A 26,776-nucleotide genomic window follows, 5' to 3' on the forward strand; every position below is an offset into this window, starting at 1 on the left:
ACACAAGGATGCCCCATTAAGGAAACATGAGAAAGCATTCTGAAGCCATTGCGTGTTCTTGATTTAAACAATATGGCTGTTACATTCAAGTCACCATGTGGACATATCACATCAGTTTTTGGTTATGCGCATCCTTCTTTGCTTCCATTTTTCCTCTCACATTCCTCCCTTCTTCTCCCATTTCATCATTATCCTGGAGCATTCATTACTAGATGCCTCTCCCCACATGCATACCATTGAGCACATGCTGATGTATGTCAAGTCTGAGGTTATCATTCATTCATGACATTCAACACACTGAAATTACACTAAAGCTCTGTTTTTGCATTCAGGTCATGCATTCCATGGACAGGCATGGAGGTAGCATAACAGGCTCTGCCTCTCACCTTACACGGACCCACTGAAGGGTTGGACAGAGCCACTGCGCATGGAACTATACGCGGGGAAGGCTGCATCCATGGGAGCAAGCAACTGCCATCAAACATCTCCTCAATTCCAAAAAGCCTTTCATGGATTCAGCTGCAGATCCAAGTATTCAATGGATGCACATAAATAGAGGTTGCACATGGCACCTGATGCCTTTCCATTGGACCCCTGAATGGGGCATTCTTTTTGCACAAAGGTGTTTCTTTTTTTTTGAGCTTTGCAAACTGCGAATTAGAAGGGACACGGGTGGCGCTGTGGGTTAAACCACAGAGCCTAGGACTTGCCGATCAGAAGGTCGGCGGTTCGAATCCCCGCGACGGGCGAGCTCCCGTTGCTCGGTCCCTGCTCCTGCCAACCTAGCAGTTCTAAAGCATGTCAAAGTGCAAGTAGATAAATAGTTACCGCTCTGGCGGGAAGGTAAACGGCGTTTCAGTGCGCTGCTCTGGTTCGCCAGAAGCAGCTTAGTCATGCTATCCCCATGACCCAGAAGCTGTACGCCGGCTCCCTCGGCCAATAAAGCGAGATGAGCGCCGCAACCCCAGAGTTGGACGCGACTGGACCTAATGGTCAGGGGTCCCTTTACCTTTACCTTAAACTGCAAATTGGACTTCTTTGGACTGTTTCTCTACAGCCTCACTTGACTTTTCCCTAAAGTGGTTTTAGTAAGCATTCCTTGCTTACGATGAAGGTTTTATGATGGATTGACTTCTGCGAATGTTGCACTGAGACTTTAAATGGTTCGATTTCAGCAGCATGAATCAAACATTCCCAGTCCTGCTTAGAAGAGGCAAAACTGCCACAACAATTACCAAACAGTGCAGACATCATTAAGCATACAGTGATGATGCACACCAAGTCCTGCTTCTAAAACCAGAAAGTGCAACTATGTAATTCCACCACTTTTGGTCATCCTAATCCATCATTAATATTCAGGGATGAAATGTTTTGAAAGAGATAGTGCAGGACCAAATAATAAGAGATAAATTAGCAGGAAAGCTTCAGGGCAAAATGGGAGGGAAAGAAAGTTGGGTTCAGCTACCGATGGTAGTTAAAGAGTTTAAGTACATCAATTTGTCATTCACGGGAGAAAGATTTAGCTCTTGGGCAGTGCTAATAGAGAATTTTTTGATTATGCCACCCTCTGAACACTTCTCTGAGACTGCCTAGTCTTATAGAAAGTTTCAAACAGCTAGCATGTGATTCTTCCCACAAGGAAGAATCTTTCTTCGTGTACAGCTGTTTTAAACCCAGGTGCCCTGAACCAATCCTGACCTCCAAAAGCAAAGTTTTCAAATGTCTAAAATTAATAAGCCAATGAAGAACAGAAAACAACCGCCTGGCAACAGAGAGGAAATCAGAATTGACAGATTCATGCATCCTTAGGTACAGGGCATCTCTCCCCTGGAAAGCTTTCGGTTAACAATATTGTTTTCAATATAGTTTCCTCTGCTGAGTTAACGTCACTGTTAATCTCCTATATTAATTGGTTCCTATGAAGCATCTTGAAACAATTTCACAAGACAATAAAAACCTACGTAAAACCGGTTGAAACAATTACATATATAAAAACAACTTCAAATCCAATACAAATCCACTCAGAAGGCTTGCTGAAGTGTTGTTTCAAAGTGTATTTTTGTTGTGACTGTAAAGTGGGCTTCTTGGAAAAACAACAGAGAAATACTTTGTTGTATCAATAAATAAATACAAGGCAAATGCTACGCTTCTGCGGAAGAAATGCCAAACATTCGTCCGTTATTTTACAGAAAAGCAAACTTTGCTGGCGTATTAAGGAACCCACTGCCTAAACCTCCACATAAATGCACTCTTTTCATTCCCCCAGTGAGGAGCCCCAAACTGGTCACCTGGAAGAAGCCTCCATAATTAGCGGCAAAGCTCCACCTTGTCTTTGGTCTGTGTAAAACAGGAAGCGATACATATGCTAAAAAGAACAAGGTCCATTTATCACTGATTTAAGCCCTATGCATATTTATGCACAAATTCAAAATACCCTTAAGGCTCTTGGCGGTGTGCCAAGGCAGCTTTCATTGATGGATAGGCTGAGAAGAACTTATCTGCTTCCCATAAGCTGCCTCTGCTTTCTCTAAGCCGACTCTTTTGAGGCTCCACTTTGCATTGAGTTTAGGCAGGATTGGAGGTGCCACAGATATCTTTATTTTCTGATTCCGAAAGCCCAACACACACTCGCATATTCCGCGGCTGTGCCACGAATAACAGTACAGTGGTACCTCGGGTTAAGTACTTAATTCGTTCCGGAGGTCCGTACTTAACCTGAAACTGTTCTTAACCTGAAGCACCACTTTAGCTGCCACACCGCCGGAGCACGATTTCTGTTCTCATCCTGAAGCCAAGTTCTTAACCTGAAGCACTATTTCTGGGTTAGCGGAGTCTGTAACCTGAAGCGTATGTAACCTGAAGCATATGTAACCCGAGGTACCACTGTGTGAGAGGAGTCAGAAACCAGGGTATAAAGTCAGTAATTACAACCAAAGAGCAAAGTCAGAACCAAAGGACAAAGAAGGAGGCAGGATAAAGTTGGATATTCAGAACCAGTGTTTTCAAAAGGACACAGGAACATACCTAAGTTCAAGCTCAAGCAAGACTTGCTATGACTAAGTTTGTTTTTGACAATCACGTTTTTGTTTCAGAAAGCCTACCCAGTCATGGAAATTTAACACAAAAACTTATCATGTATAGTTAGTTTAAAACAACAACACCTGCTGGTTTTAGTAGTAGATAGGTAGCCGTGTTGGTCTGCCATAGTCAAAATAAAAAAATTCCTTCCAGTAGCACCTTAAAGACCAACTAAGAAGTGTGCATGCACACGAAAGCTCATACCAAGAACTAACTTAGTTGGTCTTTAAGGTGCTACTGGAAGGAATTTTTTTATTTTGACCTGCTGGTTTTGTTTTGATAAAAAATTATGGCAACATGTTTTTAAGGGTTTTGTTTTAGCTGCTATTTTTCAATGAATACTTGAGTCTAATCAGGACACTTTCCCCTGCTCTCAAGTGTCCATGCAAACTGCTGTTAGGAAGCTGTGAGGCCCAGTTGGCTCATAAATTACTTCCTGCACACGACTGGGTGAGGTTAGAGGTCTGCTCTACAAGGGAGAGATGATGAATTTGGCCACGACTGCAGCTAAGGGTACGGAATATGTGAATATGCTGCTCGGATATCTGGAGACTTGATTGCGCAAGTTGTTGGGCAAATTAGGCAAGCACAGGAATAATTCAGGGGGGGGGGACATTTTACTGCCAGGGATTTGAATGAGAACAACACAGATTTAAAACACTTGCGTGTGTGATGTGCAGGAATGATTTCAACGTGTGTCGTACTGCTGAGAAGTCTGCTTTTGAATGGGGATCTCAGTGCACAAGAATGCCAAAAGGAGTGCACAATGCAGAACAATGATACAGAAAATAGCCAGAAATATCCCAAACAAACAGTGCCGGTGTTCAGAAAGGCAGAAACGCCCACAACAATAGACCGAAAGCTGTTTGCACATCTTTATCCAGGAAGGTGAGTTCCTTTATTAATATGCAAGTAGAACTTCAAGTGTATGCTAACAAATGCTTGCCTCAGCAATCCAAAAACCAAAGTTGTGCCATTAGCTGGTGCAAATCAAAACATATTTGCAGCAAGGTTCTTTAGTTCATCTAATTAATTCTGATTCCTAAGGTCGGAGCAGGGAGTACCAGTCAAGTTTACCCCTTATGTTAATGCACACTCTGTCTCTGAAGAAAACTATGAACATGGAAGAGTTTAAGCGATATAGAAAGCTGCCAGTGAGTGGCATAGTCGGGGGGGGGGGAGGGACATGTGCCCCTCCAGTTGTAGCTGGACTCCAGTTCCCATCAGCCCTAGTCAACATGGCTAAAGCTCAAGAATGATGGGAGTTGCAAACATGGAACATCTGGAGGACTGCAGGCCCCCTACTCCTGAATTAAGCAATGTAACTGTATATCTCCATTTGCTGCATGGTAGATAAAAATCAATGGTTATTTTTTAAAAAATCAGATTTTTAAAAATTTAAATCAGATTTTTTAAATACAATGCTTTTGGAGGAAAAGTCTTTCTAAAGATAGTTTTCTATTTACCGTACTTTTTGCTCCAGAGGGCGCACCGGACTATAGGGCGCACCTAATTTTTAGGGGGGGGGGGAATAAAGAAAAAAATTATCCCCCCCCCCAGCCGCGGGGCTGGGGCGGGGGAAGCCCGGTGGGAACTCCCACCGTGCTCAGAAGGCTTGCGGATAGCTGCTTGAAGCCTGGAGAGTGAGAGGGGTTGGTGCGCACTGACCTCTCTCGCTCTCCAGGCTTCAGCGAAAGCCTGAATTCGCTCCATAGGATGCACACACATTTCCCCTTCATTTTTGGAGGGGGAAAAAGTGTGTCCTATAGAGCGAAAAATACATTAAGTTACATTATAGTCCAAGGGCTATTCATCAGGAAATAAGGATTTGTTTTCATGTTTGCTAAAACTCAGTCTAAGTTTGTTGTTTTTTTAAAATCGTTTAACCACATCAGTTAACAAACATGGATACATATGCTGTAATGTTATTGTTTTAGTTAAATAAATTGTTTAAATTGTTATTAAGGAAATGATTATTTTTCTACTTCCAATAAAGTACAGCAGAAAAGTTGTCCAAATATAAGCAGTTAACTTAATAAACCTCACAATAATTTCATAATTACCTGTCTATGTGTTTCTAATAGTATAACCAAATCAGTAATTTTTATATAACTGTAAAAACTATTCTGAAACTTTATTATTTCAATAGTGAAACCTTCATCTGGTTGTAAGTATTAAGATTATACCAGCAAGAATGAGTCTTTCTGTAAAAAAAAAAAAAATGTTTAAATCAAGTCTTACTGACTAGTGATTTAAATCATGATTTAAATCAAATCCACCCTGATTGGTTGCTCAGGATAGTTTACTCCTAGATACCCTACATAGTCAAACCACATCAATATTTATGGAGAAGGATTTTTCTTTATTTTTATGTGTGTGCGCCCTCACCAACTAGTGACAGGGAAGCTCTCCCAACTAAAATCTGCTGAGAGTATCAGCTGAACAGAAACCTGATGGATTCCAAGCCCGTCCTCTCCTCCAGGATCTTTGCCCATCCTCCCACAAGCCTGCAAATCCAAAACTGACAAGAATCCAGGGGTTGTAATATCTGCTCCACATGTGAAACATAAGCAATACCAGACTCCACAACTTGTATTTCCAAGCTAGGAAATATGAGTCTTGGTGACATGTCTGTGTTGAAGCACTGCTGGTGGGCAGGGTGAGTTTAAGGAACATCAGGGGGACAGGACACCCAGGGGTGACACATTCAGTGGGTCACTTTAACTGGGGAGGGAGGGAGGAACAGTGGTCCTTCATATGATGATGGACTAAAAGGTACCATCAACCCTGAGCAGTGGCTATGCTCATGGAGGCTGATGCGAGTTGGAGACCCAACAACATCTGGGAGGCCAAAGGTTCACCAGTCCTGCTTTAACCAGAGTTATACCCACCCACATTAGGCGAGAGACACCAATCCTCCAGCCCTTGCTGGCTGCTGCCACACACTTATTGCATTATCAGATCTGTTTGTCACAGGCTCCGTACACACCTGCATTCATTAATTAAAACAAAGGAAGATAAAAGAGAAGCCAAGTTGCTGACGGCACGAGTTGCTGCAACCTACATTGCTGAAGTTACTGCAATCTTCAAAGCACGGATTTGGTCACAAGCTTTAATACAGTTTAAGTGCAAGATTATATGGGTGTGCAACCAAAACCAGTAGCTTTGGGGTGAATTCTTGCCACCGCGTCCACAGCATCCAGTTCAACTTGTCTGGCTTCTTGACATCATGAAGTGGTGGCGTGTATTCCATCACTTCGTTCTGTGACGCTGGCTGCCATTGCAGCAAAATGCACAATACAGTGGCTTCAGGACATGAGACAAGTTGTGTTAAGATGACTTGGAGGTGTGTAACCACGGGCATGCCATTATTTTTTTACGGCTGCCCTGTGTTTCTCGGGACCATTTTCTTTTTCCCACGAAACTGAAGGGGAAAATACAATAGTCTAGCTGGATTTATTTGTTCGTTTATATTTATTTATGTCAGAGATATATGCAATGCCCCTCAACAAAACCCCAGGTTGGCAATGAAGCACTGTGTACAGAGTTAATTGCACATCTGATACTGTTTGAAGTGGTACCCTTAAAAATAAAAAAAAATCAACAAGGAATTGTTTTAAGTCTTCGAAAGACAAGGTTTCCAGGAATGAGATATAAAAGAGATGAGATATAAAAGAGATGAGAAAGGTTTGTGTGCGATCAGTTTCAGTATGAGTAAACAAACACTGCGGTTTATCTTACGTTATTTTCAAAATGCTATTTTGTCAGCCAGGTTGCACTTTCTTAAAAGATGGCAAAAAGCTATCCAACGGTTCAAGAGAAGATAAGGTTCTTTTAATCGAGTTTCCCTTGTTCTTATCTTTTTAAGATTTCCTTGATCGTTCTCCAATTTCCATTTCCAGTCCTTCTATTAAACGACTGTAACCCCGTGACCTCCATTTACCGGACCACATTTATCTTCGGCTCCTAATTGAGATGTAATATGTCCTCCTGCCAGGCACAGACTACCCAAGACAACTTGCTTGTAAAAACAGACTGTTGTAGGGACCTGATTCCAGCTTGAGAAGTCCAGGACAATAATCTTGGACAGATTTTATTTTATTTTATTTTGCTTCCCACCACCTTACCCCTCTCTTTACAAATGTATTTGTCTTTCCAAGATCCAGCCATGGCAAATAAGTGAGAAGACAAGACCGGAGGAGAAGGCAAACAAGACACACAAATAAATACTATTAATTGTGATCTGAATGGGGCTGATCACATTGGGACCACAGTGGAAACAGCCCAAGACAGGAAGCCTTCATTTAGACTTTAGAGCAAGGAGTTTGAGTTACCCACTTCTTTTCCTTCCTTCATACATGGTGAGCCTTTCCCTCCTTTCCTGGTTTGAAGCAAAACATTGCCCGAAACAGCAAACAATAGTTTGTGCTTTCCTTAGAAACCAGGACTTCAGTTTCCCTACAAACCACTTTTGTTGTTTTGTGTGAACGGGGTGGGGTGGGGTGGGGGGGCAATTATGGACACTGCTCCTTCAAAGCACAAATACTGCCTTGCTTACTTCAGGGAATTTAGTAAGAAACACACAATTATTTTGATTAAAGTACACCAGTGCGGTGTAGTGGTTAAGAGCGGTAGACTCGTAATCTGGTGAACCGGGTTCGCTTCCCTGCTCCTCCACATGCAGGTGCTGGGTGACCTTGGGCCAGCCACACTTCTCTGAAATCTTTCAGCCTCACTCACCTCACAGAGTGTTTGTTGTGGGAGAGGAAGGGAAAGGAGAATGTTAGCCGCTTTGAGATTCCTTCAGGTAGTGATAAAGCGGGATATCAAATCCAAACTCTGCTTATTTACACAATTTGGCAGACACTGAGTGAAGCAGCTTTGTGGCTAGGTGCGCCAGTACAGAAACGCAGAACGATAAGACAGCTAGCTAAACAGTTCCTACTGCAGAGAGGGAGAGAAGAGAGAAATTGCCTCACATGGAGGGAAAGAGGATGCTCACTAAGCGGGAAAGTGAAATGGAGGCATAAATGGCTTTGGGAGGAAGGGAAGGATATGGATAGACTTCCTAGTGGTGCAGCAGTAAAACTGCTAGCACATTTGCAAAGATAAGCAGGGTCCGGTACGGTTTCAAATTGGATGGGGGACCGCATGCTCACTGTTATGGGGTTGGACTAGATGATTCTTGGGGACCCTTCCAACTCTAAACTTCCATGACTCTGTGAATGGGTGATTGATTGAATGAATACTCAGGGTTGGGGGATCTCGGATGCAAAGACTGGTTTTGGGAGTAGCATGTTAAAAGGCAGAAAAAATAGGAAAATGAGAAAAGTAGATGCAAAATAAAGGGAGGGTGGAAGAAAATAATTACCTGTTCCAAGGAAGGGAGGGCAAATAAAAGCAGCTACCTGAGTTTCAGCGTGACCTGCAGATCAAGTGTGTCTCCAGGACCACTGGGGGGTCAGAGCCTAAGCCCAAATTCTTTGCGCTTTACAGGCCATTGACAGCGAGAATGTGAGCTGTCAAGTAACAAAGGCTCTGCTAGTTATGGTGTGGCCAGAGACAGGTGACCCTTTCGCAGGTTGCCCTTGAGCTAAGTCCACTCACCACCTCAGGCCCCTAGGAACCCTCCCGATGGAGTTCAAAGGTATACAAGCAGCAATAAGAAGGGAAGAGGAAGATACGGACACAGCTAAGCTGACTAAGAGACATCTATGGGGGCAGAGCACACTCGTTAAAAGGGAAAAAAGAGTGGTGTGGAACAGTTTGGCGAGTTCAGCACCAAAGGTCTGAACAGGAGGGACTGCAAGGTAACCAGTCATAGGAAAAAGGCTTTCTGATAGGCACTAGCTGTAAAACAAGAGGGTGATCTTCTTAAGGACGGAAGTGGCGTGAAATGACAAAGGGCACAGGTAAAGAGCTGCTCATGAGCACCGCAATGCAATTTCATCACCAGAGCGGCAGGTAGGTCACAATGGCCAACTGGAACGCAAAGACAAGTGAACGCGGCGAAGACCTTTACTATGATTATGACTATTGCTCATCCTTTGTTCTAAGGTCGCAGGGTGGGTTATATTTAAAATGCACCAGTGATATTAAAGCACAATTTTATGCCGTTTTAACAGCAACTTGTAACAGCTTAAAATAACAAAAATAAGGTGGGTCCCCAAAATACGCATCTCCAGTGTCAGTGAGCTGATGCGCCTTCAGCATTTGCTTAGAGCTGCACCAATGAAGGTATCAGACGCAGCTCTGTGGGAAAGCAGTTCCACAACTTTAGGGTGCTGCCAAAGAAAATGCCCTCTTCTGGGCTGCCGACCCCTGAACTTCCAAGGTGGTAGAACAATGAAGACTCCACAGGAAAACTCCAAAACCATAGCCTCCCATGACTACTTTCTGGAAAGAGCCCTGGAGGTAGGAGGGGAGCCACTGAGACTGTTCCCCCAACCGTCCAGAAGGGTAGTGTGGTCAACAGCATCAAAAGCCACTGAGAGATTCTTATGTACTGAATTGAACAGGATCCAAAAGGCAGCAGTCTGATTGGTCCTAGAAAAATAGGATTCAGAATGCAGCAGTCTGATTGGTCCTAGAACAATAGGATTAGGAATGCAGCAATCTGATTGGTCCTAGAACAATAGGGTCCAGAATGCAGCAGTCTGATTGGTCTACAGGAGCCACCCAATCCAGCTCCAGGTGGAAGTGAATTCGCAACCAGATTGGCCTACAAGTGAATCCCGGAACTAGCCAATCACGTGGGGCCCATTGTGTAAATAATGTATATAAAGCAGACATTCTGGGGGAACTTCAATTCCTCCTTACCACTATAAGCTGAATAAAGAGCATGAAATCCACTCTCGACTCCAAGTATATTTCAGAGATCTAGGTGAACCAGCAGGCTGAAACAATATAAACTGGTCCAGTATAGATCCAATTTAGATTCAATCTGATTGACAGTAGAAGATACTTGCTGGAGGAAGCCCCGCTGTTACCATCCTGGAGTTAATTAATAACTGAATAAGGCTGTCTAATTGTATTAGATATGTGAAAGGTTCCAGGCACTAATAGGGTTTGTATTTGTGTTGTAGTTCTTGCAAATAAAAATAAATATAATAAATATATGCACAACAGTGACTGGGACTTCCCCAGATGGGAGGCACTTAGCTCAAACTACAGCTTTCCCTGTTCTCTATCTGCTTTCTCCATGCACAATTTTATAAACTTCTATCATGTCGCTTCTAACTCTCCTTTTCTCGAAACTAGAAAGTACCACACACTACAACCTTCCTTCAAACGAGCGTCGCTCCATCCCTCTTGATCATGTTGTGTTATTAATTGCTTTAGGCAATCCTAATAAACTGTATTTACTGAAGTGGACGGTATTTAAATGATCCTCTGTGTTTTAATACTGCAATTAACCTTCCTTGTCCTACTTAATTCCAAGAAACGATACAGTTGACGGCAAACTGTAAACCTCTTCCGTAGTAATTCTTTCTTCTTCTTCTTCTACTACTACCACTAGTAGTAGTACTAGTAGTAGTAGTACAATCACCGCTGCACATTTCACTTCATAGTGATAGCAACATTACAGGAGACTCCCTGTGAAAGATTACCTGTGTGAACAGAAACACAACTAAAGGCTACTTTTTGGACTTCACTCAAGGTGTTTGAGATGATACGTGGCCAAGCTGCAGGTTGGGGCTGATATAAGTTGGAGTCCAAAACATCTGGAGAGCACCAGATTTGGGGTAGACCATCCATTTGACACTCTGCTCATCTCCACTTGCCATCAGCAGAGAGATAAAGGTCAATGGCAGCAGCCCAGAGAAAAGAAGTTAAACCACAAGTGTCAAACGGGCACATGCCAATGAATTCTTTAATTCATTCACCCTTCTCTAGCTGTGTGTGTCTCTCACATACTTTTAGTGAGAATTTATCATTGCAAACACACTTTTGCATGCAGTTTTGAGAAATATAAACATTTTGCATGCAATTTTCTCTAATATAGTGCATGATAGTTTGTTATATTCAGGAATATGTGTATTTATATGCACATTTATATGCAAGTTAATGCATGCATTTTGTACATGCAGAACAACACTGCAAAATTCAGGGGGGAAAGTGAATTTGAAGGATGGTTGTGTTTCGGTCCATGTGTTCTTTCAGAATGTGTGAGTTAGGCAGGTTTGTCTCTGAAAGTGAACAGAATTGAATTTATCTGCCATCGCAGGGTTTCTCAGGGTTCAAGTGAGCAACCTAGTTGATCATGTGAGCTTGAAGTCTGCTACAGCTGCTGCTTTATCCATTCATTTATGCTACGGATCGGACAAAAACATGGCACAGTGTGTTAAAAGTAACACAGAAAAATAATGCTGCAAATGCATGAATGATGAACCACTACAATCTGAACTGGACGAATGGTTGTATTTGATCCTCATGAAATAGAGCTCATGAAAGGCTCATAAATCAAGCAGGGCTCATGAAATGCTTATAAATCTAGGTTAGGCTGAGCAATTAGTCACCTCTTAGCTAAATCTGGTCCCTTGAGAGGTGATCCCTGCTCCCTCAAGCTGCCAACTCTGTGATCCTTGCTCCTCCAGCTCCAATACCTTCCACTGTCCAAAGTTCCTATCTCTGGAGAGACTCTGTTCTTTCTCCACTACATATGCAATGGGTCAACCCCAACACTACCTTGAATATTGCTACCTTGAATATTGCTCTGTCCACTTCCTTCCCTCTCCTCTGCTTCCTCATCAAAGCAGGGACCGGTCTTCTTTCCACTCTGATGGTGTGTTATTATTACTGTAATATCATTTCATCTTCAAGAACAACAGAGTGTTCTCGAGACTTGCCTCCAGGTAAGTGTGGGTAAGTTTTAGTTCCCAATCTTCATAATGGAATTAAAATATGCACTCACCAAGTTTAGCAATTTTTGGTTGCAGACTTGCTCTCTAGCCTTGGTCAGTCACTTCCTTCCCATCTGTGTTGGACTGGAAAGGGTTTAAGGTGGGGAGAGCTACAGCAAGCGAGGCATGGATCAGAGCTGGCGGATGCACATCTGAACAAAGCTAAGTATTTGGTGGCACCCATTATCACAGTTGGACACGGGTGGCAATGTGGGTTAAATCACAGAGCCTATGACTTGCCGATCAGAAGGTCGGCGGTTCGAATAACCGCGATGGGGTGAGATCCCGTTGATCGGTCCCTGCTCCTGCCAACCTAGCAGTTCAAAAACACGTCAAAGTGCAAGTAGATAAATAGGTACCACTCCGGCGGGAAGGTAGACGGCGTTTCCGTGCGCTGCTCTGGTTCGCCAGAAGCAGCTTAGTCATGCTGGCCACATGACCCGGAAGCTGTATGCCGGCTCCCTCGGCCAATAAAGCGAGATGAGCGCCGCAACCCCAGAGTCAGCCACCACTGGATCTAATAGTCAGGGGTCCCTTTGCCTTTTATTATCACAGTGCCATTGGTCCATCAGACTGACAGTGGTTCACTAGGGGTTCGGAAAGGGCACATTCTCAGCCTGACCCTTGAGATGCCGCCGGGATCTCCTGCATGAAAAGGATGTGCTCTGGCGCTCAGCCACAGCCCCTCCCTTGCCGTTGGAAGCCATGGCCCTCCGAAGAACATTTGCATTCCCGGCATGAGGGCTCTTTTAACATGCGCGCTACCCAGCAAGCATCTGGTGCCAGGCAATTGAAGTGCCAGTTCCATTAGGTGGCACTAAGTGTCGTGAATCAACGGAAACATCTGCTAATTCTTACAACAGGCAGCCAAAACAAGCCAAGGGGGACAAAACAAACACATGCAAAGGCGCGCACATACCCTTACCCACAGATTACAAAATTTTGGCACGGGGAGCGCTCCGCAACGTAAGATCAGTGCAAAGATCTCACACATCATTAACCAGCAAGCTTAACTGAGTCACTGTGCAAACATCCCCCGACTATTGTGCTGGGACCCGGCGCGCAAAATTAGCCAAGATGCTGTGACGGAAAACTAATGCAAGAGCTGCAGCGTTTATGTTACAATGTGGTGGAATTGGCCAACGGGTAAATTTCTCTCTCTCTGTCTCTCTGTCTCTCTGTCTCTCTGTCTCTCCCCCCAACCCCCTCTCTCCAGTTTGAATCCAGCAGGCAAATAAATGGAGCATTATTAACAGAAACGATAAAAAAAATCTCGGGGAAAACCCAGACAGTGTAACGCTGCTATGCGAAAACAAAGCAAAGAGCCTTGTGGCACCTTAAGGTTTTTATTATGGTGTAACTTTGATGGGTTATTAGAATCCACTTATGAGGCACACAGAGTGTAGTCCTCAGTGTGCACATGTGAATGATGGCAGCCATAGGCAGCTGCATACCCTCCAACATTTCTCTGATGAAAATAGGAATGTCCTGTTCCATTATTATTATTATTATTATTATTATTATTATTATTATTATTATTATTATTATTATTATTATTATATTACTACACCTCACCCATCTGGCTGGGTTGCCCCAGCCACTCTGGGCAGCTTCCAACATATATATAAAAACATAATCAAACATCAAACATTAACAAAATTTCCTATACAGGGCTGCCTTCAAACGTCTTCTTAAAGCTGTATAGTTACCAGTATTTATCTCCTTGGCTCAGGGGTTGTGTAATTCCACAGCCTCCAACATTTATCCAATGAAAATAGGAGCATCCTAAGGAAAAGTCAGACATTCTGGGGTCACATTGGAAACCAGGACTATTTCTGTAAATCTGGGACCGTCCCTGGAAAATAGGGGCACTTGGAGGGTCTATAAATAATTTTTGTGTGTGTGTTAAATGTTAATAGGTTAAGATAATCAGGCATTTACATTACTTCCTGCTGTGCTGCGATACTCAAGCATGATCTAAAAACCTTTTTTGCAAGCAGAGCACAAACTCTGCAACTTGCCGTTTACTATCTAACACTTCCTTTGGGCACCAAGACACTCACGGAAGGTTATTAGGTTTGCAAACGTTGAAGAAACTCTGTAAGTTGCATAAGCTTATTTGCTTATTTATTGTTTGCATTGGCCCCTCTCGTTTTTTTCTTTCAAAAACTGAAACTCAAAGCGACTTACAAAAATCAACATTAAAACTGAGGGTGAAACAACCTAAAATATCCTTAATATTCCTTTATATATAAAACAGATCCAACTCCACTCCACTAGAAAGATAAGCAGAAAATGAAGACACAAAGGCCTAGGGGGAAGAAGGATGTTTTTGCCTGGTGTGTAGAAACATACAGGAATGGTGCCCGGTCAAATAGTTCAGTTGGTCAGAGCGTGGTGCTGATAATAATAATAATAATAATAAATTTTATTTATATCCCGCCCTCCCCAGCCGAAGCTGGGCTCAGGGCGGCTAACAACAATCAAAATAGTCCAACATTCTAAAACATTCATTATAAAATTAATTAGATCAAATTAAAATCAAATTAATGGCAACCATCAAGCAAAATTTTGTGCAGATTGCCAGAGGAGGGGGTCAGGCTGCGCCCTAACAAAAGGCCTGGTGGAACAACTCTGATAACGCCAAGGTTGCAGGTTCGATCCTCGTACAGGACAACTGCATACTCCCTCATTTCAAGGGGCTGGACTAGATATTCAGGGTCACTTCCAACTCCACGATTCTATGAATTCTATGAAACTCAAAGGGTGGACTTAAGTAACTCACCTGCCTCAAAGGGTTGCTTAAAACAAAACAGGGAGGAAGATTGGCCAATGAAAGTGCAAGCTGACGATTGGTCAAGTGGCAATCAGAAGGATAATCAAGTCGATTGACAGAAATAAGACCAGAGTACAAGAGCTGCAGAAAGCTGCTGTACAATTGTGTCAACCTGTGGGGGAAAATCCACACCACATACATAAAAGGGAGGACAACGTATTGAACCAGCTCATACCTGGTGGCAACAAAGCTGGTCTCTGAGGGTTCCCAAAGCAGAAGTGGGTAAGTGATCATTATTCTTTCCTTCCCTACTCTGGCATTTTGTCATTTAATTAAAATGATAACAGATTGGTTCTGAAGTTACTTTTCAAAGCTTCACGGCTATTCATGTTAAGACTCAAGTTGTGCAAGAGCTTTCCAGTTCTCTCCAGTAGGTTAATCTTCAAAAAAGGATCCAAGAGTGTCTCATATTTATATATTAAATGTGGGCAAATTAACCCCGAGAATAGAAAAGGCTGTATTAATGATTCAGAAAACTGTGTAACAGGTAGAGATATTGGTAAATTCCACTGGAAATGGGAGCAGAAATTCCCACAGTTCCATGTTCTTTAGATGTCAGGTATGGAAATCATGCAAGTGAATACAGTCATGATTGGTGTAGCTGTTTTAGTGAGCAAATATTATGTAAATATTTATATTTATCACATTATTTTTGGCGTTTTCCTTGCATTGAGATTAAGCACCATAAATAATTATGTTTATTTTGGCCACAGTAGATAGCAAGATGAACCATGTAGGTTTAAGTGGAAGTGTAACTGCAGTTTAATGGAAACAGCATTGATTGCGGCAAACCCACTGCAGGATCAAAACTGCTACTTCCTCACATCCTCAATAACAAGGACCCATGCTGACTTGAGATGCTTGCTGTTCTGTAGTTATCTAGGCATATCTCAAAATGGAAAGGATGCCTACTCTTTGTTTTCTGTGCTTGCCCACTTTCAGCATTGGTTTACATGCTCACCTAAGCTGCTTCTCTATAGATTTGGTGCAGCAGTTTGGTCACTCTCACACTGCCACAAAGGAAACAAATTCACAGACAATTGCTTTTGGTTTGTGTTTTTTTCAATCCTCCCAGTTCACAAATAGCCACAACACATGTTATGTTGAAAGCAAATGCTCACTAATGTTTCAGCAACATATAAAAGGTAAAGGGACCCCTGAGCATTAGGTCCAGTCACGGACGACTCTGGGGTTGCGGCGCTCATCTCGCTTTATTGGCCGAGGGAGCCGGCATACAGCTTCCGGGTCATGTGGCCAGCATGACTAAGCCGCTTCTGGCGAACCAGAGCAGAGCACAGAAACACTGTTTACCTTCCCGCTGGAGCGGTACCTATTTATCGAATTGCACTTTGATGTGCTTTTGAACTGCTAGGTTGGCAGGAGCTGGGACCGAGCAACAGGAGTTCACCCCGTCATAGAATCATAGAATCATAGAGTTGGAATAGACCACAAGGGCCATCGAGTCCAACCCCCTGCCAAGCAGGAAACACCATCAGAGCACTCCTGACATATGGTTGTCAAGCCTCTGCTTAAAGACCTCCAAAGTAGGAGACTCCACCACACTCCTTGGTAGCAAATTCCACTGTCGAACAGCTCTTACTGTCAGGAAGTTCTTCCTAATGTTTAGGTGGAATCTTCTTTCTTGTAGTTTGGATCCATTGCTCCGTGTCCACTTCTCTGGAGCAGCAGAAAACAACCTTTCTCCCTCCTCTATGTGACATCCTTTTATATATTTGAACATGGCTATCATATCACCCCTTAACCTCCTCTTCTCCAGGCTAAACATGCCCAGCTCCCTTAGCCGTTCCTCATAAGGCACCGTCACGGGGATTCAAACCGCCGACCTTCTGATCAGTGAGTCCTAGGCTCTGTGGTTTAACCCACAGTGCCACCCGCGTCTCTTTTTCTGCCCCTGGGTACGAGGACCATGAACAAAGCATAGAAAGGCTGCCATAGGTGTGGGGAGTGGCTTTCTCTTACATGGAAGGAAAGGTCCATCTAACATTTGGATTACCCATAGAATTCACTCGTTGTTTTTTGACAGAAAAGATTATTGTGTCATGACTTCCTCCTGTCATTTTACCACAGAGACAATTCCTTTGCAATATCCCTCTCTTTTACCTCACAGTAGGCCAATTTCCCCTCTCTACTCCACAGTGTAGAGGATGTTCAGAATCTGCACATGCAGTTCCTGATGTGACTCAGGCTTCAATCACCGGCTTCATTAATCATCTCCTTTATTAAAACGTTGTTTCAACATAATTATATGTTGCCACATAATCATCTACTGTAATGGCTCTACAGCCAACTCGGAAAACAGGACCTCCGCACAATTAAAACAAAATTACACTTTCTGACCTCAACAGTAAAGCAGCCACTGTTGGGAAATCCTACATAAATGTTTTACGCTCCAAACTAATTAAAGACCGCCTTTCCTGTATAGCCAGTTCACAGATACGAGCGTCAACTTCGGAGGCATGGTTCCTGTTTTGAAGGTTACCAAAATTAGCAGGAACTCACAAGGACGAGTGAACTGAAAACAACCGCAGCGGGACACTCAGAACGAAAACTCTGCCCAATAAAGTAATAATATATTAATAAATAACAGCAGTGTCAACAAGAGATGCCATCAGAGCAGGACAGGCTAGGGCTGTGGTTGGCTGAATCTCAATCTCTAGTTCAGGTCCTTGACATCAGTAGATGCAGAAGCTACGAGATCAAACAGAAGGCGTTGGTCTATTGACCAGGTAGGGACAGAATGCCAGACTCCACTATTTATATTGGAGTGGGCCAGTCCAGAGGCTTCATGGCAATTGCAGAGGCTGATGTTTCCCTTCTCTTCCTGAAGAGGTCTGAAGAAACATAATTTTCGTAATTTCCTAAGCCTGGTCTGATACAGTGGTACCTCTGGTTAAGAACTTAATTTGTTCCGGAGGTCCGTTCTTAACCTGAAACTGTTCTTAACCTTACTTTAGCTAATGGGGCCTCCTGCTGCTGCCACACTGCGGCGGCGCAATTTCTGTTCTCATCCTGAAGCAAAGTTCTTAACCCGAGGTACTATTTCTGGGTTAGCGGAGTCTGTAACCTGAAGCATCTATAACCTGAAGTGTCTGTAACCCGAGGTACCACTGTACTCAGGAAGTCAAATGGCAAGGTAGAATCAACAGCACTACTTCATGAAGCAGGAAAGGAGAACTGCATTTCAGAAAGCTCCCTTGAGAGAAACACCTCCCATCAACTAGAGATTAGGAACCTTACACCAAGTCAGACCACTGGTCCATCCAGCTCAGTACTGTCCACACGGACTGGCAGCAGCTCTCTGGGGTTCTAAGACCGCCGTCTCTCCCAATCCTACCTGGGGATGCCGGGCATTGAACCTGGGACCTCTTGGGTGCAAAACAGATGTTCTACCAATGGGATATGGCACTTACCTCTATTAGCATAACAGGGAATGACCTTTCCCCCCCAGTGAGTTTTCCACATGAGGATGCATCCAAAATCAATATCCCTACCCTGAATATTGAAATGGCACAGTCTGCTCCACCAGTCCAGGATTTTTAACATCAAATTTTGCTAGATGCGTGAAGACCAGGCCACTGGCTCTGGGGCATCTGGTTCTGAAAAAGAGGTTGAGGGTAGGGGTCTGCTCTGAAGAGCAAAAAAGGGGCATGGTGCAAAAACGGGGCCTCCTCACTGCCTCCACCTGCTTACTCCCCATGCCTACAGTGGTGCCTCGCAAGGCGAAATTAATCCGTTCCGCGAGTCTCTTCGTCTTGCGGTTTTTTCGTCTTGCGAAGCACAGCTATTAGCGGCTTAGCGGCTTTAAGAAAAAGGAAATAAACTCGCAAGAACTCGCAAGACGTTTTGTCTTGCGAAGCAAGCCCATAGGGAAATTCGTCTTGCGAAGCGACTCAAAAACCGGAAAACCCTTTCGTCTAGCGAGTTTTTCGTCTTGCGAGGCATTCGTCTTGCGGGGCACCACTGTAGCTGTTTTTTTTTTACCCTCGGCTGGCTCATTTCCGATTCCAGTACCCACCAAAGGTAAAAGTGAGTTCAGCAAAGATACTGCATTGGGGTTGGGATAGTTCACTTCTACTTACTACAGGGGTAACCATCATGGTGTCTTCAATAAGTTGCAGGACTACAATTCTCATCAGCCCAGCCAGCATGGCCAGTGGGCAAGGATGATGGGAGCTGAAGTCTAACAACATCGGGGGTGGGGTGGCGGTACCACGTCTGTTATCCCTGCCTTGTTTGCTACTTGTTCCCTCACTGGTTGTTGTTGTTGTTGTTTTTTCAGGCCCTCCAGATACACATGCATATAAGCAACTGGAGCAGAACGAGCTTTAAACAAACTATCACCTGGAGCCTTCTCAATGACTTCCTTATACAAGCAGAGATTCAGAACAAAATACCACTATCGCAACAGTGCACAAATTCTGAATTTAATTTACTAATGTGAGAGATTCAATTTCCTTGTTGTCCAAGCCAGACACTGTACAGGCTACAGTGGTGCCTCACAAGACGAAATTAATCCGTTCCGCAAGTCTCTTCGTCTTGCGGTTTTTTCGTCTTGCGAAGCATGGCTATTAGCGGCTTAGCAGCTATTAACGGCTCTTAACGGCTTAGCGGCTTTAAGAAAAAGGAAACAAACTCGCAAGAACTCGCAAGACATTTCGTCTTGCGAAGCAAGCCCATAGGGAAATTCGTCTTGAGGAACGACTCAAAAAACCGAAAACTCTTTCGTCTAGCGAGTTTTTCGTCTTGCGAGGCATTCGTCTTGCGGGGCACCACTGTATATTATTGTGGTATTAAGGCGATATTCCACAAAAAGCCTCAAGCACCACTATACATATATATATATATATATATATATATATATATATATATATATATATATATATGCTTTCGTAGATTTTCACGGGTACAGGAATGCAGGTTTTGGTGTCTTCGGGTGTCTTCCCGTGTAAGAGTTTGGGTGTCTAGGCGACGTTTCGACGAGGTCTCACTCGTCATCTTCAGGCTGGTGCTTTCGGCTTCTTGTTACTAGAACAGAGCAGGATCTCAGTGTTTGAGTTCCTATAAATACTGTTGAAGGGGTGTGGAACTCAAACACTGAGATCCTGCTCTGTTCTAGTAACAAGAAGCCGAAAGCACCAGCCTGAAGATGACGAGTGAGACCTCGTCGAAACGTCGCCTAGACACCCCAACTCTTACACGGGAAGACACCCGAAGACACCAAAACCTGCATTCCTGTACCCGTGAAAATCTACGAAAGCAAATATATATATATATATATATATATATATATATATATATATATATATATCCTCAATTGCCTGGAGGTAAATTAATATGTTTCTCTCTTGTACCACAGGCTCATTGAGTTGCATCTGGCAAGCCGCAGTAACAGTTGGTGCATTCTGCACAACATCACACCTGAATCCCGATGTCTCTGTTGTACAACATATGGTTCCCTTTAATTACTTCATCCGTTCTGAGATCGGCTTTCACAACAGCTAAGCCCCCGTCTAAGTAAGACAGCGAGGACTTATTTTGACCAGGTATTGGAAGTAGCACAGATATCGATTGCCAGCAATGGTGGGCTTGCCATGGGCGAAAGACAAAAGGAATGATTGGGGTATATCAGGACAGTCATCAAATAACTAGGGATTGTAGTCAAGAGGCTATAGATGGCAGAGGTGGGAAAGAGATTAAATAGCTCCTTATCCCCTTCAGAAACTAAACCTGAGGCTCGAATTGATGTGCACCTACAAGGGAGTCGATCCCAGTGAAATCAATAGGGATTCCGTCCAAGCAAAAATGCACACAATTTTAATGCATGTTCATGTAACTGCACAAGGCCTTTGCTACTCTATCTCCTCTGTCAAAATAGAAATTAAAAATATTGATGATTCTGAGAGGTACCTGAAGAGGAGTCGAGCTTGACTCATTATGTACTGTACTATATTTCACTTATTTTGCAAATTCTGGTCCTGCGTATGACCTAGGCGAAACGCTTCTGAAGCCTTGAAGAAAACTCCCTATGTAATAAATTCACAGTTCGTACTCCCCAGGACTCTGCAGCTATAGCATATGAGATTCCAGTTGTATATGTGTACCAAATCCCTGATCGCTTTAGCACTGGTACGATTCCACTGAATCCAAATGAAATTGAATGCTGTCACGGTAGAATACTATAAATCATCACTACACCGCACCTATGAATGAAGTGCAGGTTGGTGTGTTTTGCATTTTGCACAAGTGGAGGGGAAAACAAAACCTCAAATGTGTAGCAAAATGCCAGTTTCCCTAGAAACCCCTCCCACAATGTTAGCTTTGCTAACCTAGCTGCATTTAATACATATGTTCTTAATTAGAATATTGTCGGAAAGGGCTAAGTTATTTGCTGGCAGGTCCACCCTCAGACTTGGCATCTAGCTATGTGTTTTGCAGGAGTTAATTGTAATTAGCCTTGATGAAAGGCCAGTTCTTTTGTAGAACTGTTAATTTTGAGCTGGTTGTAGTATATGCTTAGATAATGATGATCAGTTTGAAAACCGCCACTACTCATAACTTATATGTATACTTTATAGAACTCTGCCATTAAATGGCTTAGTACTACACACAGAAATTTACTAGCAGGTAGACACCAAGATCTGAACAAATGTCTCATATTAAACAAGGAGAAAAATAGAGATGCCACAGATATCTGCTATATTGCGTGGCAAGGTCCCAGACCCGCCCGGGAAGTGGAATAAAGACACATGAAACAGTATTTTAGGTTAATTTGGCACTTATTTTATATATCTGAGTTTCTAACACTGATAACACATAACAGTTCCAAATACGCAGCCCCGTCCCTGGATCCATGAGGGTAAAATTAATCTCTGCCTGCAAAACTTACTGCATACTCAAGCAAATTCATGTGCAATATTCATATACACATTTTGCTGCTTATAAAAGCGTTTTTGAATATGGAACATGATGGGCAATGATGTCGAGATAATAACACATGTGCAAAAAAAGAAGAAAAGAAAAGTTTTCTTATAGCGAAGTGTCCCCCATCTGCTGCTCTCCTGCCATGGATTTTTTGCAGTGAAAAACTGACCAGGTTTTGCACTAACAGATTTGAAAACAAACAAAACAAAAACATTAAGGTAGGGTTTGGGCATTCCAGAATTATTTTTTGGAAGGGCACGTACACCAATGTGCATGTCTATAGATGTCACCAGTGCCTTCCTAACCATTGCATATATGTAAATTGTTCACCTCTGTTGTTTGAAGCATTAATTACAACTAGATTTGGACTGCCTGGAAGCCCATAAAAGAAAGAAGGTAAGATCTATGGTTTAGACCTTTTCAACTTCTCTATTAAGGCATGTAAGTTGCCTGCCAAAAAATGGCTTTTGAAGTAAGGAGCGATAGCTCTATTTCAGGCCCAAAGTCAATGACTCGCTGACATATGCAGAATTATCCAGGGAACTTTTGTCAAAAAAATGGGAAGACAACTCTACTTTGAGAGAAACCTACGCCACTCGTAGAAATTCTGCGTCAAAACACTCCAGCTGATCATGGCAAATTATGGACAATTCAGAAAAGCTATAAATAAAATGGAAACAAACATATATAGTTACGAGCAATCTCATATCCTGGTATTAAAAACGCTTACTTGGAAGGACATTTTGTTGGTTTAACTGAAATAGTTTCCATATTGGATGCATTTAAGTACACAGCTATTGTCATTATGCACCAGTCCATACCTTTTAAAGATAAACACTGTCTGCTAATCAGAAACAGTAATTTTCACAGATTTTGCAAGCCCAGGCAGGCACACAAAACAGGCTTAATGAGCTTTTGGTGCCTTGCTGGTTGGGGCTTGGGTCACGAGTTGCAAATATCTGACATAGCTTCAACTGATCTGGTTCGAGCTTCTTGGGAACTAAAATACAACCAGTTAATAGCTTGCAGCAGCAATATTGACTGGTGTCCATTGGGACTGGTAGGGTGGAAGTCAACGGTGGAGCCAGTGGCCAATGGCAGGCAGGGTCACCGCATTCCAGTTTTGCCCCAATCTCGCTCCCTGCAGAGTTCTATCTCGCTCCCTGCAGAGTTCTATCAGGGCAATGTTAAGGAAGAGGAAATCTGCAGCCAGGTTGCAATGGGTGGGCTGGATGAGGGCAGACTGAAGTTCATGGGGCAGTACTCTGAGGTTCAGCCACTCTCACCTAGGCAGGAGTGGCTAGCTCACAAAAGTAACTACAGAAATTGGAGTTAACTTTAATTATTTGCATTTAGGCAACACTAGTGGGACACAGGTGGCGCTGTGGGTTAAACCACAGAGCCTAGGGCTTGCCGATCAGAAGTGTGGTGGTTCGAATCCCCGCGACGGGGTGAGCTCCCGTTGCTTGGTCCCTGCTCCTGCCAACCTAGCAGTTCGAAAGCACGTCAAAGTGCAAGTAGATAAATAGGTACCACTCTGGCGGGAAGGTAAACGGCGTTTCCGTGCTCTGCTCTGGTTTGCCAGAAGCAGCTTAGTCATGCTGACCACATGACCCGGAAGCTGTACGCCGGCTCCCTCGGCCAATAAAGCGAGATGAGCACCGCAACCCCAGAGTCGGTCATGACTGGACCTAATGGTCAGGGGTCCCTTTACCTTTTAGGCAACACTAGCAGATGACATCCCCCGCCCCTGCCAAGCAAACACCAAACCTAAGTATTTTCAGCATAATTGGACGCATGTTTTATCAGACATCAGTCCTAATGTGTTCGGTGTGTATTACTCCCAAGTAAATCTGAATGGGATTGCTGCCTTCATTTATTAAACACCTGCCTGCCTGCCTGCCCTAGAAAGATCATAGAATCATAGAGCAATGAATCACCGCTGGCTTTTCAAATGTTGCGCCTTTTCCAGTTGTGCAGCATTTATTAAATCTAATAAGCGGAAGAGGAAAGAATCCCCTTATGCTTACTATGAGGTATTTAAATTCAGTTATATGCACGATAAAAGCTGCATTGCATTAGTTTACACGACCCCAGAGCTGCCGGGTATCTCCCACAGGCAAAATTCGCATTCTTATAAACTGCTAATAAACATGAACATATGGTGGTTGAGGGCATCATGAAGCCGTCATCTCTTTCGTAAGGTGAGCATGCTACAGCCTTTCTAAGCCTAGGCAAGCAGCCCCTTTGGGATAAGGGCAAAATACCTAGCTTCCTTTAAGCGATGAGTATTTATTACTAGTATCAAAACAGCGTCCAGTATTTGAGGCACCAGTGATAATTTCCTGAGTGAAAGGTTAGGCCTTGGCTTGTGTGCATTCTTCACCAAGTTTGGGCAAAGCCTGCAACTGAAATATCAAGCAAATGCCCTCATTTTGCATCATTCCTTCCATTCCAAAGTTGTATTTTCTTTTTTATATTTTTAAAAGATCTCCAAGAGTCTAAGAATTGGCATGCTGTTGTTATTGTTGTCGATGAGGATGATTTGGGGATAAGTGGCCAGAAAATAATTACAGAGAGATGGAGAGCAAAAACGTACAGTACAGCTAGGATTGTGTCTATTTTCTTTGTATTTAAGTAGATATATCTTCAGCAACTGGCAAGACTCAAAAATTGTGGCCACCCAGCGGTAAGAAAAAGACACTGCCTGCACAAATGCTTAATTGACACAGTGGGTGGCTGGGTGGGGGGCTTATTCATATGGTTACCTGTAGAGAAGTTTTGAAATGCAGGGATAGAGTTGTGAATTAGAAAGGCCAGAATGATGCTCATTATCACTTGTGGTTCTGTCTCAACTATCAGAGTTGCAAGCTTGTCTCAACCCTCCACCACTGGCTCCAAATCCCAGAGTCTGAATCAGAAGTGGCATCCTTCAGATGAAGACACAAGGTCTCCAGGACCTTCAAATGGAGGCATTTTCAGCAATGGAAGAGGGGCCACCACAGGTCCGTTCCCCCAACCCTCCATGTTCATGCTGGGGACAGGAGGACTCAACACACTTGGGTGAGGATTTCAGCCGCAGAAGACGACCCAATGCTACAAACTGATGGATCTGAGGATCTGGGAATATGCCAGTTCTGGGTGGCTCACTCCTTGACACAGGTCAAGACAACCAGATTTCTGAAAGATGTTTATCATTTCACTTCAGCGGGTGGGGAAGCAACCTTTGTTCAGGGGCAGCCTTTTTGGTTGGTGCGAGTAATTTTTATCACATGGGAAAGTCTTGCAATGAAAGTGGCTGAATACCGCAAGGCGCCTTTAGAGTTGCCGCTAAAGGGACCAAGGGAGGTAGAGATGCATATGGGCTGCAAACAACGTTCGTTATTCATCTTGAGTCATTGATGGGAGCACATTTTTGCTATGCCAAACATACTGAACAATAACTGAACAATGTGACCTGTTTGCACTTTTTTTCTTACAAAAATTAATTGCTGTTTGGACTGCATTATTAGATGTATAAATGTAAGCATTATAAATAAAATATCAGAGAGAGGTCTTTCTTACTACAGTCATACCTTGGTTCTCAAACGCCTTGCGGCTCGAGCGTTTTGGCTCCCAAATGCCACAAACCCAGAAGTGAGTGTTCCGGTTTGCAATTTTTTTTTGGAAAGACGAAAGTCCGATTCGGCTTCCGAATGAGTGCGGGAAGCTCCCGCAGCCAATCGGAAGCCATGCCTTGGTTTTTGAACGTTTTTGGAAGTCGAACGGACTTACGGAACAGATTCCATTTGAGAACCAAGGTACGACTGTACTCAGATTCAATTCAATCAGAATAGGGTTGGGTGAAGGAGGAGATATTCTGATGGCCAAGCTGATGCTCACAACAACCCTGTGAGGGAGGTTAAGCTGAAAGGCAGTGGCTGGTTCAAGTTCTCTCTGTGAGCTTCATGGTGGACTAGGAGTTTGAACCTCAGTCTCACTAGTCCTGGGAGTGGCAGTCAAGGTGCTACAGTACACAGGTTTTGATTTGATATGTTCTGCAAAATCAACAGCAGCTTCTCATTCGCTTTACCAAATAAATGAAACCCTAACCACACTTGTTCAAAAAGTAAGCCCCGCTGATTCCAGAGGTACTTACTGCCAAGTAAAGATGTTGACCTTACCTTGCCAACAAAGGTCCATATAGTTAAAGCTATGGTTTTCCCAGTAGTGATGTATGGAAGTGAGAGCTGGACCATAAAGAAAGCTGATCGCCGAAGAATTGATGCTTTTGAATTCTGGTGCTGGAGGAGACTCTTGAGAGTCCCATGGACTGCAAGAAGATCAAACCTATCCATTCTGAAGGAAATCAGCCCTGAGTGCTCACTGGAAGGACAGATCCTGAAGCTGAGGCTCCAATACTTTGGCCACCTCATGAGAAGAGAAGACTCCCTGGAGAAGACCCTGGTGTTGGGAAAGATGGAGGGCACAAGGAGAAGGGGACGACAGAGGACGAGATGGCTGGACAGTGTTGTTGAAGCTACCAGCATGAGTTTGACCAAACTGCGGGAGGCAGTGGAAGACAGGAGTGCCTGGCGTGCTCTGGTCCAGGGGGTCACGAAGAGTCGGACACAACTAAACGACCATACAACAAGAAAAGATGCTGACAATTGCAGGGCAAATTATGTCCCACCAGAAGTTTGCATGCGGTGCTTTCAATGATTCTATATGTGGGCAAGGGGCTGTTCTTTCGTTGCTCCTGCCTTTGAAGCTCAAAAGTTTCCGTATTTAGGATGCAACTTTTTAAAAAAAAAACGAACAAACTAGAGAACTTGCCGGAGTTGACTCTGCTTTTCCTACTAATACATAAAGGCAGGCAAACTTGTGAGGACTTCCCAAACACAGAGATAGCAGCAATTAGAGCAGCTCCACCTCTCTTCCAAGAGGCAACCGCAATTATCTCAACGCATAGCCTACAGGTTTGCTCCAATCCCCTTTGTTTTGCTAACAGAAGACAGATGGCAACTTGGGCAACAAA

The 26,776-nt window shown here is 43.5% G+C and overlaps 1 protein-coding gene across 11 annotated transcripts in view; it reads right to left on the minus strand.

Moving 5' to 3' along the window:
* FAT3 (FAT atypical cadherin 3) overlaps positions 1–26,776 on the minus strand; it is a 745,081-nt gene that overhangs the window by 526,283 nt on the left and 192,022 nt on the right. The gene's annotated exons all lie outside the window — the stretch shown is intronic.

Source organism: Podarcis bocagei (genome assembly GCF_964188305.1).
Source record: "Podarcis bocagei genome assembly, chromosome: 6".
Classification (NCBI taxonomy): domain Eukaryota; kingdom Metazoa; phylum Chordata; class Lepidosauria; order Squamata; family Lacertidae; genus Podarcis; species Podarcis bocagei.